Source organism: Triturus cristatus, chromosome 10 (genome assembly GCF_964204655.1).
Source record: "Triturus cristatus chromosome 10, aTriCri1.1, whole genome shotgun sequence".
NCBI classification, from domain to species: domain Eukaryota; kingdom Metazoa; phylum Chordata; class Amphibia; order Caudata; family Salamandridae; genus Triturus; species Triturus cristatus.
The window spans coordinates 845,671,344-845,683,514 of NC_140593.1; the positions used below are offsets into that span (position 1 = coordinate 845,671,344).

A 12,171-nucleotide genomic window follows, 5' to 3' on the forward strand; every position below is an offset into this window, starting at 1 on the left:
AAAAGACAGCAACCATATTGCAGAAGAGAGCAGCATGTGCAGTTGCTTGCTTTGGGTGAATCATTCACCAACTCGCTGCCAATAACCCCCGGAGCCGGTGCAGAAGGTGACTCTTGTGTGCCTCGGCTCGTTGGTCTAGGGGTATGATTCTCGCTTAGGGTGCGAGAGGTCCCGGGTTCAAATCCCGGACGAGCCCTTTTTTAGAGGTAAACATGCGAATCCTACTCAAAACTGACAATGCCTGACTATTTCTCATTACACTCGGCGCATTGTTGCACAAATTATTTTGAACCTCAGAAGAAAAACGGATATCCATGCTTTTTCTGCCTTCATGCTTAATCTGTGTGTGTTCCAGGTGATGCTTTCCCAAGCTGTACTTGCTGGCATTTAGGCATCAGATATTTGTCTGTCGATGCCTGCATAAGTAAATTTTTAATACGTCTAATTGCAAGCATGTTGGCTGATATCTCTGCAGTTGTCACACTTGCTCCTCGCTTTCTGAGTGGCTGCTGATACAGCAGAATAGAAGTAGAGAGAATCCTTGAGAGGAACCTTGCTCTATCAGTAAAACACAGCAAGTTAGTTTCTGTAGTGTAGTGGTCATCACGTTCGCCTAACACGCGAAAGGTCCCCGGTTCGAGACCGGGCAGAAACACTGTGCATGAGCTGCTTTTATGTGCACCCTCTAAAACCTTATTATCTCAATGTAAGCTTAAGAAGAGGCGGTCCATGAACCCAGCGAGCCGTGGGAAACTTCCTTTACTTTTCCAAGACGAAACAAAGTAATCCGCATCCATCAGTGGTCGCTCTTGTGCCTAGCTTTTTTTTTCATCATGCCATGTTGTATTGTGGGGCCTTTACACCTGTGACATTGCTGCGAACGCTGTAAGTGCAAACATTGGCAAGTGCAGACAGAAGAGTCAGACCTGTACATAGCCAGTGCTGTCAGGATGGCCGAGTGGTCTAAGGCGCCAGACTCAAGAGAGCTTGATCTTCAGTGCAACTGAGACTTCTGGTCTCCTCATTGAGGCGTGGGTTCAAATCCCACTTCTGACAGGTCTCTTTTACACCCTTAAATCGTCCTGTTTTTTGCAGTGCATTCCCCACACACCACAATCTTTGCACGGACCTGTAACATATGACGAGAAATCCACCAACGATCAGGCTGGGCCCTCAATCACAATTCCATGTATTCCTGGAAGAGACACCTCAGGCACACCCTCCGTTAAATTTGCACTCCATCACACTAACTGCTGTGCTGGTTTCTCATTAAGCAGTTGATCCCATCTTTGTTGTGAGGCTCTCCTGCCACCTTTTGGGCGGAGAAGGCACTGTCCCTGCAACAACACAGGCAGACATGTTCAACAGGGCTTCCTGGTTATGTGGGAGGAGCAGATTGTCATTGGTCCCCCCTTGCGAATTTTAATTTACATAAGGAAGACAGAGAGGTAGCTGGGAGTAGGCAGTACACACGGACATTGAACTCTATCTTGTGATTTGCAGCCAATTCTAGATTGAGGCAGGAGGAAAGGAGGTGACTTGCCCAACAATGGCCATTCTGGGAATTCAGCCACCCTGGGTCTCCCAGGTGAGTGTTTCAGTCCTGCGAGCCACTCATATAAATCTCGCCTGATCGAGCCTGATCGAGCGCTGAGTGAGCGTGTTTGAATCCAAGAATCAAACGCTTCTTTCTTAGAAGCAAGAATTGGCAGGCCCTCCCTTGCTTCTGGGGTGGAAGTTTATGGGGCAAGGGTCCAGGACTTGCAGAGAAGTACAAGTGCCAGAAAGTGCCTGCAGTTCTCATCAGTGCCTTTTTTCTGCTCACTGGCAGCTAGGATATCGGCTGATCCCTTCCTTGCAAGAGTGAAAAAAACAACACCTTGAGAGAAAACATGACTTTGTGTGGCTCACATAGAGAGAGAGCAGCCAAATAGCACTGCTTTGTTTCTGAAAGACGCATCAGAAATTGTTCAAATTGCTGACAGGGGAATCAGGCTCGTTGGTCTAGGGGTATGATTCTCGCTTCGGGTGCGAGAGGTCCCGGGTTCAAATCCCGGACGAGCCCATGTTGTGGAATTATTTTTAGGCTGCTTATTATATAGGACCATTTCTTCTTTTCAATGCTATAAGACGCCGTGTATGGTGAGAAAGTTCCTTTCCCTGCACGCTGTTTCCCACTTTTGGCGTATAGAATTTCAGTGCCGGACTTCTTTGCAACTGCTTTTCTGGGGTGGACCATCAGTGTAGGAACATTAAATTCAAAGTGTTTTTCTAGCGTGATTTCAGGTATGGTTTTAAAATCGCCTTTTGGAATAAAAGTGGTCCTCGTTCCTTTCTTCCAAAGAAAGAGATCGGGTAAGGAGGGTCCAACGTTGAGCTTCATGGACATTGGCCCTTCGTCTGTGCTTTCCAGCCCACTACATGCCAAGAAGATTGCTGCAAGAGTATCTGTTTCTGTGGTGTAGTGGTTATCACGTTCGCTTTACACGCGAAAGGTCCCTGGTTTGAGACCGTGCAGAAACAGCAGCTTATTGTTTGCATTTACTCTCTCAACTTATAGGAAAGCTGAGATAATGGAAGCTGTCTATCCCTCACCAGCGTGACGTACTGTGCTCCAGGGGCATCAGTGACAGCTCAAAAAGAGAAGTGACGATAGTTTGCGCCATTCGTTTGCACGTCCTTCTGTACTGAAGGGTGGGCCTACTTGATGAAAGCAAGGCATGAGAGCAGAAATTGTTTTATTGTCCTCACCGAGAGCATACACCTAGAGCAAACAAAATGTCTGAAGGATGGAGGTATTTTCATTTCTTGTTCGATGACGGCCATGGAAAAGACAGCAACCATATTGCAGAAGAGAGCAGCATGTGCAGTTGCTTGCTTTGGGTGAATCATTCACCAACTCGCTGCCAATAACCCCCGGAGCCGGTGCAGAAGGTGACTCTTGTGTGCCTCGGCTTGTTGGTCTAGGGGTATGATCCTCGCTTAGGGTGCGAGAGGTCCCGGGTTCAAATCCCGGACGAGCCCTTTTTTAGAGGTAAACATGCGAATCCTACTCAAAACTGACAATGCCTGTCTATTTCTCATTACACTCGGCGCATTGTTGCACAAATTATTTTGAACCTCAGAAGAAAAACGGATATCCATGCTTTTTCTGCCTTCATGCTTAGTCTGTGTGTGTCCCAGGTGATGCTTTCCCAAGCTGTACTTGCTGGCATTTAGGCATCAGATATTTGTCTGTCGATGCCTGCATAAGTAAATTTTTAATACGTCTAATTGCATGCATGTTGGCTGATATCTCTGCAGTTGTCACACTTGCTCCTCGCTTTCTGAGTGGCTGCTGATACAGCAGAATAGAAGTAGAGAGAATCCTTGAGAGGAACCTTGCTCTAACAGTAAAACACAGCAAGTTAGTTTCTGTAGTGTAGTGGTCATCACGTTCGCCTAACACGCGAAAGGTCCCCGGTTCGAGACCGGGCAGAAACACTGTGCATGAGCTGCTTTTATGTGCACCCTCTAAAACCTTATTATCTCAATGCAAGCTTAAGAAGAGGCGGTCCATGAACCCAGCGAGCCGTGGGAAACTTCCTTTACTTTTCCAAGACGAAACAAAGTAATCCGCATCCATCAGTGGTCGCTCTTGTGCCTAGCTTTTTTTTTTATCATGCCATGTTGTATTGTGGGGCCTTTACACCTGTGACATTGCTGCGAACGCTGTAAGTGCAAACATTGGCAAGTGCAGACAGAAGAGTCAGACCTGTACATAGCCAGGGCTGTCAGGATGGCCGAGTGGTCTAAGGCGCCAGACTCAAGAGAGCTTGATCTTCAGTGCAACTGAGACTTCTGGTCTCCTCATGGAGGCGTGGGTTCAAATCCCACTTCTGACAGGTCTCTTTTACACCCTTAAATCGTCCTGTTTTTTGCAGTGCATTCCCCACACACCACAATCTTTGCACGGACCTGTAACATATGACGAGAAATCCACCAACGATCAGGCTGGGCCCTCAATCACAATTCCATGTATTCCTGGAAGGGACACCTCAGGCACACCTTCCGTTAAATTTGCACTCCATCACACTAACTGCTGTGCTGGTTTCTCATTAAGCAGTTGATCCCATCTTTGTTGTGAGGCTCTCCTGCCACCTTTTGGGCGGAGAAGGCACTGTCCCTGCAACAACACAGGCAGACATGTTCAACAGGGCTTCCTGGTTATGTGGGAGGAGCAGATTGTCATTGGTCCCCCCTTGCGAATTTTAATTTACATAAGGAAGACAGAGAGGTAGCTGGGAGTAGGCAGTACACACGGACATTGAACTCTATCTTGTGATTTGCAGCCAATTCTAGATTGAGGCAGGAGGAAAGGAGGTGACTTGCCCAACAATGGCCATTCTGGGAATTCAGCCACCCTGGGTCTCCCAGGTGAGTGTTTCAGTCCTGCGAGCCACTCATATAAATCTCGCCTGATCGAGCCTCATTGAGTGCTGAGTGAGCATGTTTGAATCCAAGAATCAAACGCTTCTTTCTTAGAAGCAAGAATTGGCAGGCCCTCCCTTGCTTCTGGGGTGGAAGTTTATGGGGCAAGGGTCCAGGACTTGCAGAGAACTACAAGTGCCAGAAAGTGCCTGCAGTTCTCATCAGTGCCTTTTTTCTGCTCACTGGCAGCTAGGATATCGGCTGATCCCTTCCTTGCAAGAGTGAAAAAAACAACACCTTGAGAGAAAACATGACTTTGTGTGGCTCACATAGAGAGAGAGCAGCCAAATAGCACTGCTTTGTTTCTGAAAGACGCATCAGAAATTGTTCAAATTGCTGACAGGGGAATCAGGCTCGTTGGTCTAGGGGTATGATTCTCGCTTCGGGTGCGAGAGGTCCCGGGTTCAAATCCCGGACGAGCCCATGTTGTGGAATTATTTTTAGGCTGCTTATTATATAGGACCATTTCTTCTTTTCAATGCTATAAGACGCCGTGTATGGTGAGAAAGTTCCTTTCCCTGCACGCTGTTTCCCACTTTTGGCGTATAGAATTTCAGTGCCGGACTTCTTTGCAACTGCTTTTCTGGGGTGGACCATCAGTGTAGGAACATTAAATTCAAAGTGGTTTTCTAGCGTGATTTCAGGTATGGTTTTAAAATCGCCTTTTGGAATAAAAGTGGTCCTCGTTCCTTTCTTCCAAAGAAAGAGATCGGGTAAGGAGGGTCCAACGTTGAGCTTCATGGACATTGGCCCTTGGTCTGTGCTTTCCAGCCCACTACATGCCAAGAAGATTGCTGCAAGAGTATCTGTTTCTGTGGTGTAGTGGTTATCACGTTCGCTTTACACGCGAAAGGTCCCTGGTTTGAGACCGTGCAGAAACAGCAGCTTATTGTTTGCATTTACTCTCTCAACTTATAGGAAAGCTGAGATAATGGAAGCTGTCTATCCCTCACCAGCGTGACGTACTGTGCTCCAGGGGCATCAGTGACAGCTCAAAAAGAGAAGTGACGATAGTTTGCGCCATTCGTTTGCACGTCCTTCTGTACTGAAGGGTGGGCCTACTTGATGAAAGCAAGGCATGAGAGCAGAAATTGTTTTATTGTCCTCACCGAGAGCATACACCTAGAGCAAACAAAATGTCTGAAGGATGGAGGTATTTTCATTTCTTGTTCGATGACGGCCATGGAAAAGACAGCAACCATATTGCAGAAGAGAGCAGCATGTGCAGTTGCTTGCTTTGGGTGAATCATTCACCAACTCGCTGCCAATAACCCCCGGAGCCGGTGCAGAAGGTGACTCTTGTGTGCCTCGGCTCGTTGGTCTAGGGGTATGATTCTCGCTTAGGGTGCGAGAGGTCCCGGGTTCAAATCCCGGACGAGCCCTTTTTTAGAGGTAAACATGCGAATCCTACTCAAAACTGACAATGCCTGTCTATTTCTCATTACACTCGGCGCATTGTTGCACAAATTATTTTGAACCTCAGAAGAAAAACGGATATCCATGCTTTTTCTGCCTTCATGCTTAGTCTGTGTGTGTCCCAGGTGATGCTTTCCCAAGCTGTACTTGCTGGCATTTAGGCATCAGATATTTGTCTGTCGATGCCTGCATAAGTAAATTTTTAATACGTCTAATTGCAAGCATGTTGGCTGATATCTCTGCAGTTGTCACACTTGCTCCTCGCTTTCTGAGTGGCTGCTGATACAGCAGAATAGAAGTAGAGAGAATCCTTGAGAGGAACCTTGCTCTAACAGTAAAACACAGCAAGTTAGTTTCTGTAGTGTAGTGGTCATCACGTTCGCCTAACACGCGAAAGGTCCCCGGTTCGAGACCGGGCAGAAACACTGTGCATGAGCTGCTTTTATGTGCACCCTCTAAAACCTTATTATCTCAATGCAAGCTTAAGAAGAGGCGGTCCATGAACCCAGCGAGCCGTGGGAAACTTCCTTTACTTTTCCAAGACGAAACAAAGTAATCCGCATCCATCAGTGGTCGCTCTTGTGCCTAGCTTTTTTTTTTATCATGCCATGTTGTATTGTGGGGCCTTTACACCTGTGACATTGCTGCGAACGCTGTAAGTGCAAACATTGGCAAGTGCAGACAGAAGAGTCAGACCTGTACATAGCCAGGGCTGTCAGGATGGCCGAGTGGTCTAAGGCGCCAGACTCAAGAGAGCTTGATCTTCAGTGCAACTGAGACTTCTGGTCTCCTCATGGAGGCGTGGGTTCAAATCCCACTTCTGACAGGTCTCTTTTACACCCTTAAATCGTCCTGTTTTTTGCAGTGCATTCCCCACACACCACAATCTTTGCACGGACCTGTAACATATGACGAGAAATCCACCAACGATCAGGCTGGGCCCTCAATCACAATTCCATGTATTCCTGGAAGGGACACCTCAGGCACACCTTCCGTTAAATTTGCACTCCATCACACTAACTGCTGTGCTGGTTTCTCATTAAGCAGTTGATCCCATCTTTGTTGTGAGGCTCTCCTGCCACCTTTTGGGCGGAGAAGGCACTGTCCCTGCAACAACACAGGCAGACATGTTCAACAGGGCTTCCTGGTTATGTGGGAGGAGCAGATTGTCATTGGTCCCCCCTTGCGAATTTTAATTTACATAAGGAAGACAGAGAGGTAGCTGGGAGTAGGCAGTACACACGGACATTGAACTCTATCTTGTGATTTGCAGCCAATTCTAGATTGAGGCAGGAGGAAAGGAGGTGACTTGCCCAACAATGGCCATTCTGGGAATTCAGCCACCCTGGGTCTCCCAGGTGAGTGTTTCAGTCCTGCGAGCCACTCATATAAATCTCGCCTGATTGAGCCTCATTGAGTGCTGAGTGAGCATGTTTGAATCCAAGAATCAAACGCTTCTTTCTTAGAAGCAAGAATTGGCAGGCCCTCCCTTGCTTCTGGGGTGGAAGTTTATGGGGCAAGGGTCCAGGACTTGCAGAGAAGTACAAGTGCCAGAAAGTGCCTGCAGTTCTCATCAGTGCCTTTTTTCTGCTCACTGGCAGCTAGGATATCGGCTGATCCCTTCCTTGCAAGAGTGAAAAAAACAACACCTTGAGAGAAAACATGACTTTGTGTGGCTCACGTAGAGAGAGAGCAGCCAAATAGCACTGCTTTGTTTCTGAAAGACGCATCAGAAATTGTTCAAATTGCTGACAGGGGAATCAGGCTCGTTGGTCTAGGGGTATGATTCTCGCTTCGGGTGCGAGAGGTCCCGGGTTCAAATCCCGGACGAGCCCATGTTGTGGAATTATTTTTAGGCTGCTTATTATATAGGACCATTTCTTCTTTTCAATGCTATAAGACGCCGTGTATGGTGAGAAAGTTCCTTTCCCTGCACGCTGTTTCCCACTTTTGGCGTATAGAATTTCAGTGCCGGACTTCTTTGCAACTGCTTTTCTGGGGTGGACCATCAGTGTAGGAACATTAAATTCAAAGTGTTTTTCTAGCGTGATTTCAGGTATGGTTTTAAAATCGCCTTTTGGAATAAAAGTGGTCCTCGTTCCTTTCTTCCAAAGAAAGAGATCGGGTAAGGAGGGTCCAACGTTGAGCTTCATGGACATTGGCCCTTGGTCTGTGCTTTCCAGCCCACTACATGCCAAGAAGATTGCTGCAAGAGTATCTGTTTCTGTGGTGTAGTGGTTATCACGTTCGCTTTACACGCGAAAGGTCCCTGGTTTGAGACCGTGCAGAAACAGCAGCTTATTGTTTGCATTTACTCTCTCAACTTATAGGAAAGCTGAGATAATGGAAGCTGTCTATCCCTCACCAGCGTGACGTACTGTGCTCCAGGGGCATCAGTGACAGCTCAAAAAGAGAAGTGACGATAGTTTGCGCCATTCGTTTGCACGTCCTTTTGTACTGAAGGGTGGGCCTACTTGATGAAAGCAAGGCATGAGAGCAGAAATTGTTTTATTGTCCTCACCGAGAGCATACACCTAGAGCAAACAAAATGTCTGAAGGATGGAGGTATTTTCATTTCTTGTTCGATGACGGCCATGGAAAAGACAGCAACCATATTGCAGAAGAGAGCAGCATGTGCAGTTGCTTGCTTTGGGTGAATCATTCACCAACTCGCTGCCAATAACCCCCGGAGCCGTTGCAGAAGGTGACTCTTGTGTGCCTCGGCTCGTTGGTCTAGGGGTATGATTCTCGCTTAGGGTGCGAGAGGTCCCGGGTTCAAATCCCGGACGAGCCCTTTTTTAGAGGTAAACATGCGAATCCTACTCAAAACTGACAATGCCTGACTATTTCTCATTACACTCGGCGCATTGTTGCACAAATTATTTTGAACCTCAGAAGAAAAACGGATATCCATGCTTTTTCTGCCTTCATGCTTAGTCTGTGTGTCCCAGGTGATGCTTTCCCAAGCTGTACTTGCTGGCATTTAGGCATCAGATATTTTTCTGTCGATGCCTGCATAAGTAAATTTTTAATACGTCTAATTGCAAGCATGTTGGCTGATATCTCTGCAGTTGTCACACTTGCTCCTCGCTTTCTGAGTGGCTGCTGATACAGCAGAATAGAAGTACAGAGAATCCTTGAGAGGAACCTTGCTCTAACAGTAAAACACAGCAAGTTAGTTTCTGTAGTGTAGTGGTCATCACGTTCGCCTAACACGCGAAAGGTCCCCGGTTCGAGACCGGGCAGAAACACTGTGCATGAGCTGCTTTTATGTGCACCCTCTAAAACCTTATTATCTCAATGCAAGCTTAAGAAGAGGCGGTCCATGAACCCAGCGAGCCGTGGGAAACTTCCTTTACTTTTCCAAGACGAAACAAAGTAATCCACATCCATCAGTGGTCGCTCTTGTGCCTAGCTTTTTTTTTGTCATGCCATGTTGTATTTTGGGGCCTTTACACCTGTGACATTGCTGTGAACGTTGTAAGTGCAAACATTGGCAGGTGCAGTCAGAAGAGTCAGATCTATGCACACCCAGGGCTGTCAGGATGGCCGAGTGGTCTAAGGCGCCAGACTCAAGAGAGCTTGATCTTCAGTGCAACTGAGACTTCTGGTCTCCTCATTGAGGCGTGGGTTCAAATCCCACTTCTGACAGGTCTCTTTTACACCCTTAAATCGTCCTGTTTTTTGCAGTGCATTCCCCACACACCACAATCTTTGCACGGACCTGTAACATATGACGAGAAATCCACCAACGATCAGGCTGGGCCCTCAATCACAATTCCATGTATTCCTGGAAGGGACACCTCAGGCACACCTTCCGTTAAATTTGCACTCCATCACACTAACTGCTGTGCTGGTTTCTCATTAAGCAGTTGATCCCATCTTTGTTGTGAGGCTCTCCTGCCACCTTTTGGGCGGAGAAGGCACTGTCCCTGCAACAACACAGGCAGACATGTTCAACAGGGCTTCCTGGTTATGTGGGAGGAGCAGATTGTCATTGGTCCCCCCTTGCGAATTTTAATTTACATAAGGAAGACAGAGAGGTAGCTGGGAGTAGGCAGTACACACGGACATTGAACTCTATCTTGTGATTTGCAGCCAATTCTAGATTGAGGCAGGAGGAAAGGAGGTGACTTGCCCAACAATGGCCATTCTGGGAATTCAGCCACCCTGGGTCTCCCAGGTGAGTGTTTCAGTCCTGCGAGCCACTCATATAAATCTCGCCTGATCGAGCCTGATCGAGCGCTGAGTGAGCGTGTTTGAATCCAAGAATCAAACGCTTCTTTCTTAGAAGCAAGAATTGGCAGGCCCTCCCTTGCTTCTGGGGTGGAAGTTTATGGGGCAAGGGTCCAGGACTTGCAGAGAAGTACAAGTGCCAGAAAGTGCCTGCAGTTCTCATCAGTGCCTTTTTTCTGCTCACTGGCAGCTAGGATATCGGCTGATCCCTTCCTTGCAAGAGTGAAAAAAACAACACCTTGAGAGAAAACATGACTTTGTGTGGCTCACATAGAGAGAGAGCAGCCAAATAGCACTGCTTTGTTTCTGAAAGACGCATCAGAAATTGTTCAAATTGCTGACAGGGGAATCAGGCTCGTTGGTCTAGGGGTATGATTCTCGCTTCGGGTGCGAGAGGTCCCGGGTTCAAATCCCGGACGAGCCCATGTTGTGGAATTATTTTTAGGCTGCTTATTATATAGGACCATTTCTTCTTTTCAATGCTATAAGACGCCGTGTATGGTGAGAAAGTTCCTTTCCCTGCACGCTGTTTCCCACTTTTGGCGTATAGAATTTCAGTGCCGGACTTCTTTGCAACTGCTTTTCTGGGGTGGACCATCAGTGTAGGAACATTAAATTCAAAGTGTTTTTCTAGCGTGATTTCAGGTATGGTTTTAAAATCGCCTTTTGGAATAAAAGTGGTCCTCGTTCCTTTCTTCCAAAGAAAGAGATCGGGTAAGGAGGGTCCAACGTTGAGCTTCATGGACATTGGCCCTTGGTCTGTGCTTTCCAGCCCACTACATGCCAAGAAGATTGCTGCAAGAGTATCTGTTTCTGTGGTGTAGTGGTTATCACGTTCGCTTTACACGCGAAAGGTCCCTGGTTTGAGACCGTGCAGAAACAGCAGCTTATTGTTTGCATTTACTCTCTCAACTTATAGGAAAGCTGAGATAATGGAAGCTGTCTATCCCTCACCAGCGTGACGTACTGTGCTCCAGGGGCATCAGTGACAGCTCAAAAAGAGAAGTGACGATAGTTTGCGCCATTCGTTTGCACGTCCTTTTGTACTGAAGGGTGGGCCTACTTGATGAAAGCAAGGCATGAGAGCAGAAATTGTTTTATTGTCCTCACCGAGAGCATACACCTAGAGCAAACAAAATGTCTGAAGGATGGAGGTATTTTCATTTCTTGTTCGATGACGGCCATGGAAAAGACAGCAACCATATTGCAGAAGAGAGCAGCATGTGCAGTTGCTTGCTTTGGGTGAATCATTCACCAACTCGCTGCCAATAACCCCCGGAGCCGGTGCAGAAGGTGACTCTTGTGTGCCTCGGCTCGTTGGTCTAGGGGTATGATTCTCGCTTAGGGTGCGAGAGGTCCCGGGTTCAAATCCCGGACGAGCCCTTTTTTTAGAGGTAAACATGCGAATCCTACTCAAAACTGACAATGCCTGACTATTTCTCATTACACTCGGCGCATTGTTGCACAAATTATTTTGAACCTCAGAAGAAAAACGGATATCCATGCTTTTTCTGCCTTCATGCTTAGTCTGTGTGTGTCCCAGGTGATGCTTTCCCAAGCTGTACTTGCTGGCATTTAGGCATCAGATATTTGTCTGTCGATGCCTGCATAAGTAAATTTTTAATACGTCTAATTGCAAGCATGTTGGCTGATATCTCTGCAGTTGTCACACTTGCTCCTCGCTTTCTGAGTGGCTGCTGATACAGCAGAATAGAAGTAGAGAGAATCCTTGAGAGGAACCTTGCTCTAACAGTAAAACACAGCAAGTTAGTTTCTGTAGTGTAGTGGTCATCACGTTCGCCTAACACGCGAAAGGTCCCCGGTTCGAGACCGGGCAGAAACACTGTGCATGAGCTGCTTTTATGTGCACCCTCTAAAACCTTATTATCTCAATGCAAGCTTAAGAAGAGGCGGTCCATGAACCCAGCGAGCCGTGGGAAACTTCCTTTACTTTTCCAAGACGAAACAAAGTAATCCGCATCCATCAGTGGTCGCTCTTGTGCCTAGCTTTTTTTTTTATCATGCCATGTTGTATTGTGGGGCCTTTAC

General features: G+C 47.1%; 15 non-coding genes across 15 annotated transcripts; all 15 read left to right on the plus strand.

The window, feature by feature from the left end:
- The first annotated feature begins 124 nt into the window (after positions 1-124).
- On the plus strand, positions 125-196 carry TRNAP-AGG (transfer RNA proline (anticodon AGG)). The gene has a single exon. It is a non-coding gene; the product is annotated as a tRNA-Pro (tRNA).
- Positions 197-582: 386 nt separating this feature from the next.
- Positions 583-655, plus strand: TRNAV-AAC (transfer RNA valine (anticodon AAC)). Its single transcript has one exon. It is a non-coding gene; the product is annotated as a tRNA-Val (tRNA).
- A 1,338-nt stretch (positions 656-1,993) lies between these two features.
- On the plus strand, positions 1,994-2,065 carry TRNAP-CGG (transfer RNA proline (anticodon CGG)). Its single transcript has one exon. It is a non-coding gene; the product is annotated as a tRNA-Pro (tRNA).
- Positions 2,066-3,410: 1,345 nt separating this feature from the next.
- TRNAV-AAC (transfer RNA valine (anticodon AAC)) lies at positions 3,411-3,483 on the plus strand. Its single transcript has one exon. It is a non-coding gene; the product is annotated as a tRNA-Val (tRNA).
- A 289-nt stretch (positions 3,484-3,772) lies between these two features.
- On the plus strand, positions 3,773-3,884 carry TRNAL-CAA (transfer RNA leucine (anticodon CAA)). The gene is made up of 2 exons: positions 3,773-3,810; positions 3,839-3,884. It is a non-coding gene; the product is annotated as a tRNA-Leu (tRNA).
- Positions 3,885-4,821: 937 nt separating this feature from the next.
- Positions 4,822-4,893, plus strand: TRNAP-CGG (transfer RNA proline (anticodon CGG)). Its single transcript has one exon. It is a non-coding gene; the product is annotated as a tRNA-Pro (tRNA).
- Positions 4,894-5,780: 887 nt separating this feature from the next.
- Positions 5,781-5,852, plus strand: TRNAP-AGG (transfer RNA proline (anticodon AGG)). Its single transcript has one exon. It is a non-coding gene; the product is annotated as a tRNA-Pro (tRNA).
- Positions 5,853-6,238: 386 nt separating this feature from the next.
- On the plus strand, positions 6,239-6,311 carry TRNAV-AAC (transfer RNA valine (anticodon AAC)). Its single transcript has one exon. It is a non-coding gene; the product is annotated as a tRNA-Val (tRNA).
- A 289-nt stretch (positions 6,312-6,600) lies between these two features.
- Positions 6,601-6,712, plus strand: TRNAL-CAA (transfer RNA leucine (anticodon CAA)). Its single transcript has 2 exons — positions 6,601-6,638; positions 6,667-6,712. It is a non-coding gene; the product is annotated as a tRNA-Leu (tRNA).
- Positions 6,713-7,649: 937 nt separating this feature from the next.
- TRNAP-CGG (transfer RNA proline (anticodon CGG)) lies at positions 7,650-7,721 on the plus strand. The gene has a single exon. It is a non-coding gene; the product is annotated as a tRNA-Pro (tRNA).
- An 887-nt stretch (positions 7,722-8,608) lies between these two features.
- TRNAP-AGG (transfer RNA proline (anticodon AGG)) lies at positions 8,609-8,680 on the plus strand. Its single transcript has one exon. It is a non-coding gene; the product is annotated as a tRNA-Pro (tRNA).
- A 384-nt stretch (positions 8,681-9,064) lies between these two features.
- On the plus strand, positions 9,065-9,137 carry TRNAV-AAC (transfer RNA valine (anticodon AAC)). The gene has a single exon. It is a non-coding gene; the product is annotated as a tRNA-Val (tRNA).
- Positions 9,138-10,474: 1,337 nt separating this feature from the next.
- Positions 10,475-10,546, plus strand: TRNAP-CGG (transfer RNA proline (anticodon CGG)). Its single transcript has one exon. It is a non-coding gene; the product is annotated as a tRNA-Pro (tRNA).
- Positions 10,547-11,433: 887 nt separating this feature from the next.
- On the plus strand, positions 11,434-11,505 carry TRNAP-AGG (transfer RNA proline (anticodon AGG)). Its single transcript has one exon. It is a non-coding gene; the product is annotated as a tRNA-Pro (tRNA).
- Positions 11,506-11,892: 387 nt separating this feature from the next.
- Positions 11,893-11,965, plus strand: TRNAV-AAC (transfer RNA valine (anticodon AAC)). Its single transcript has one exon. It is a non-coding gene; the product is annotated as a tRNA-Val (tRNA).
- The last annotated feature ends 206 nt before the right edge of the window (positions 11,966-12,171 follow it).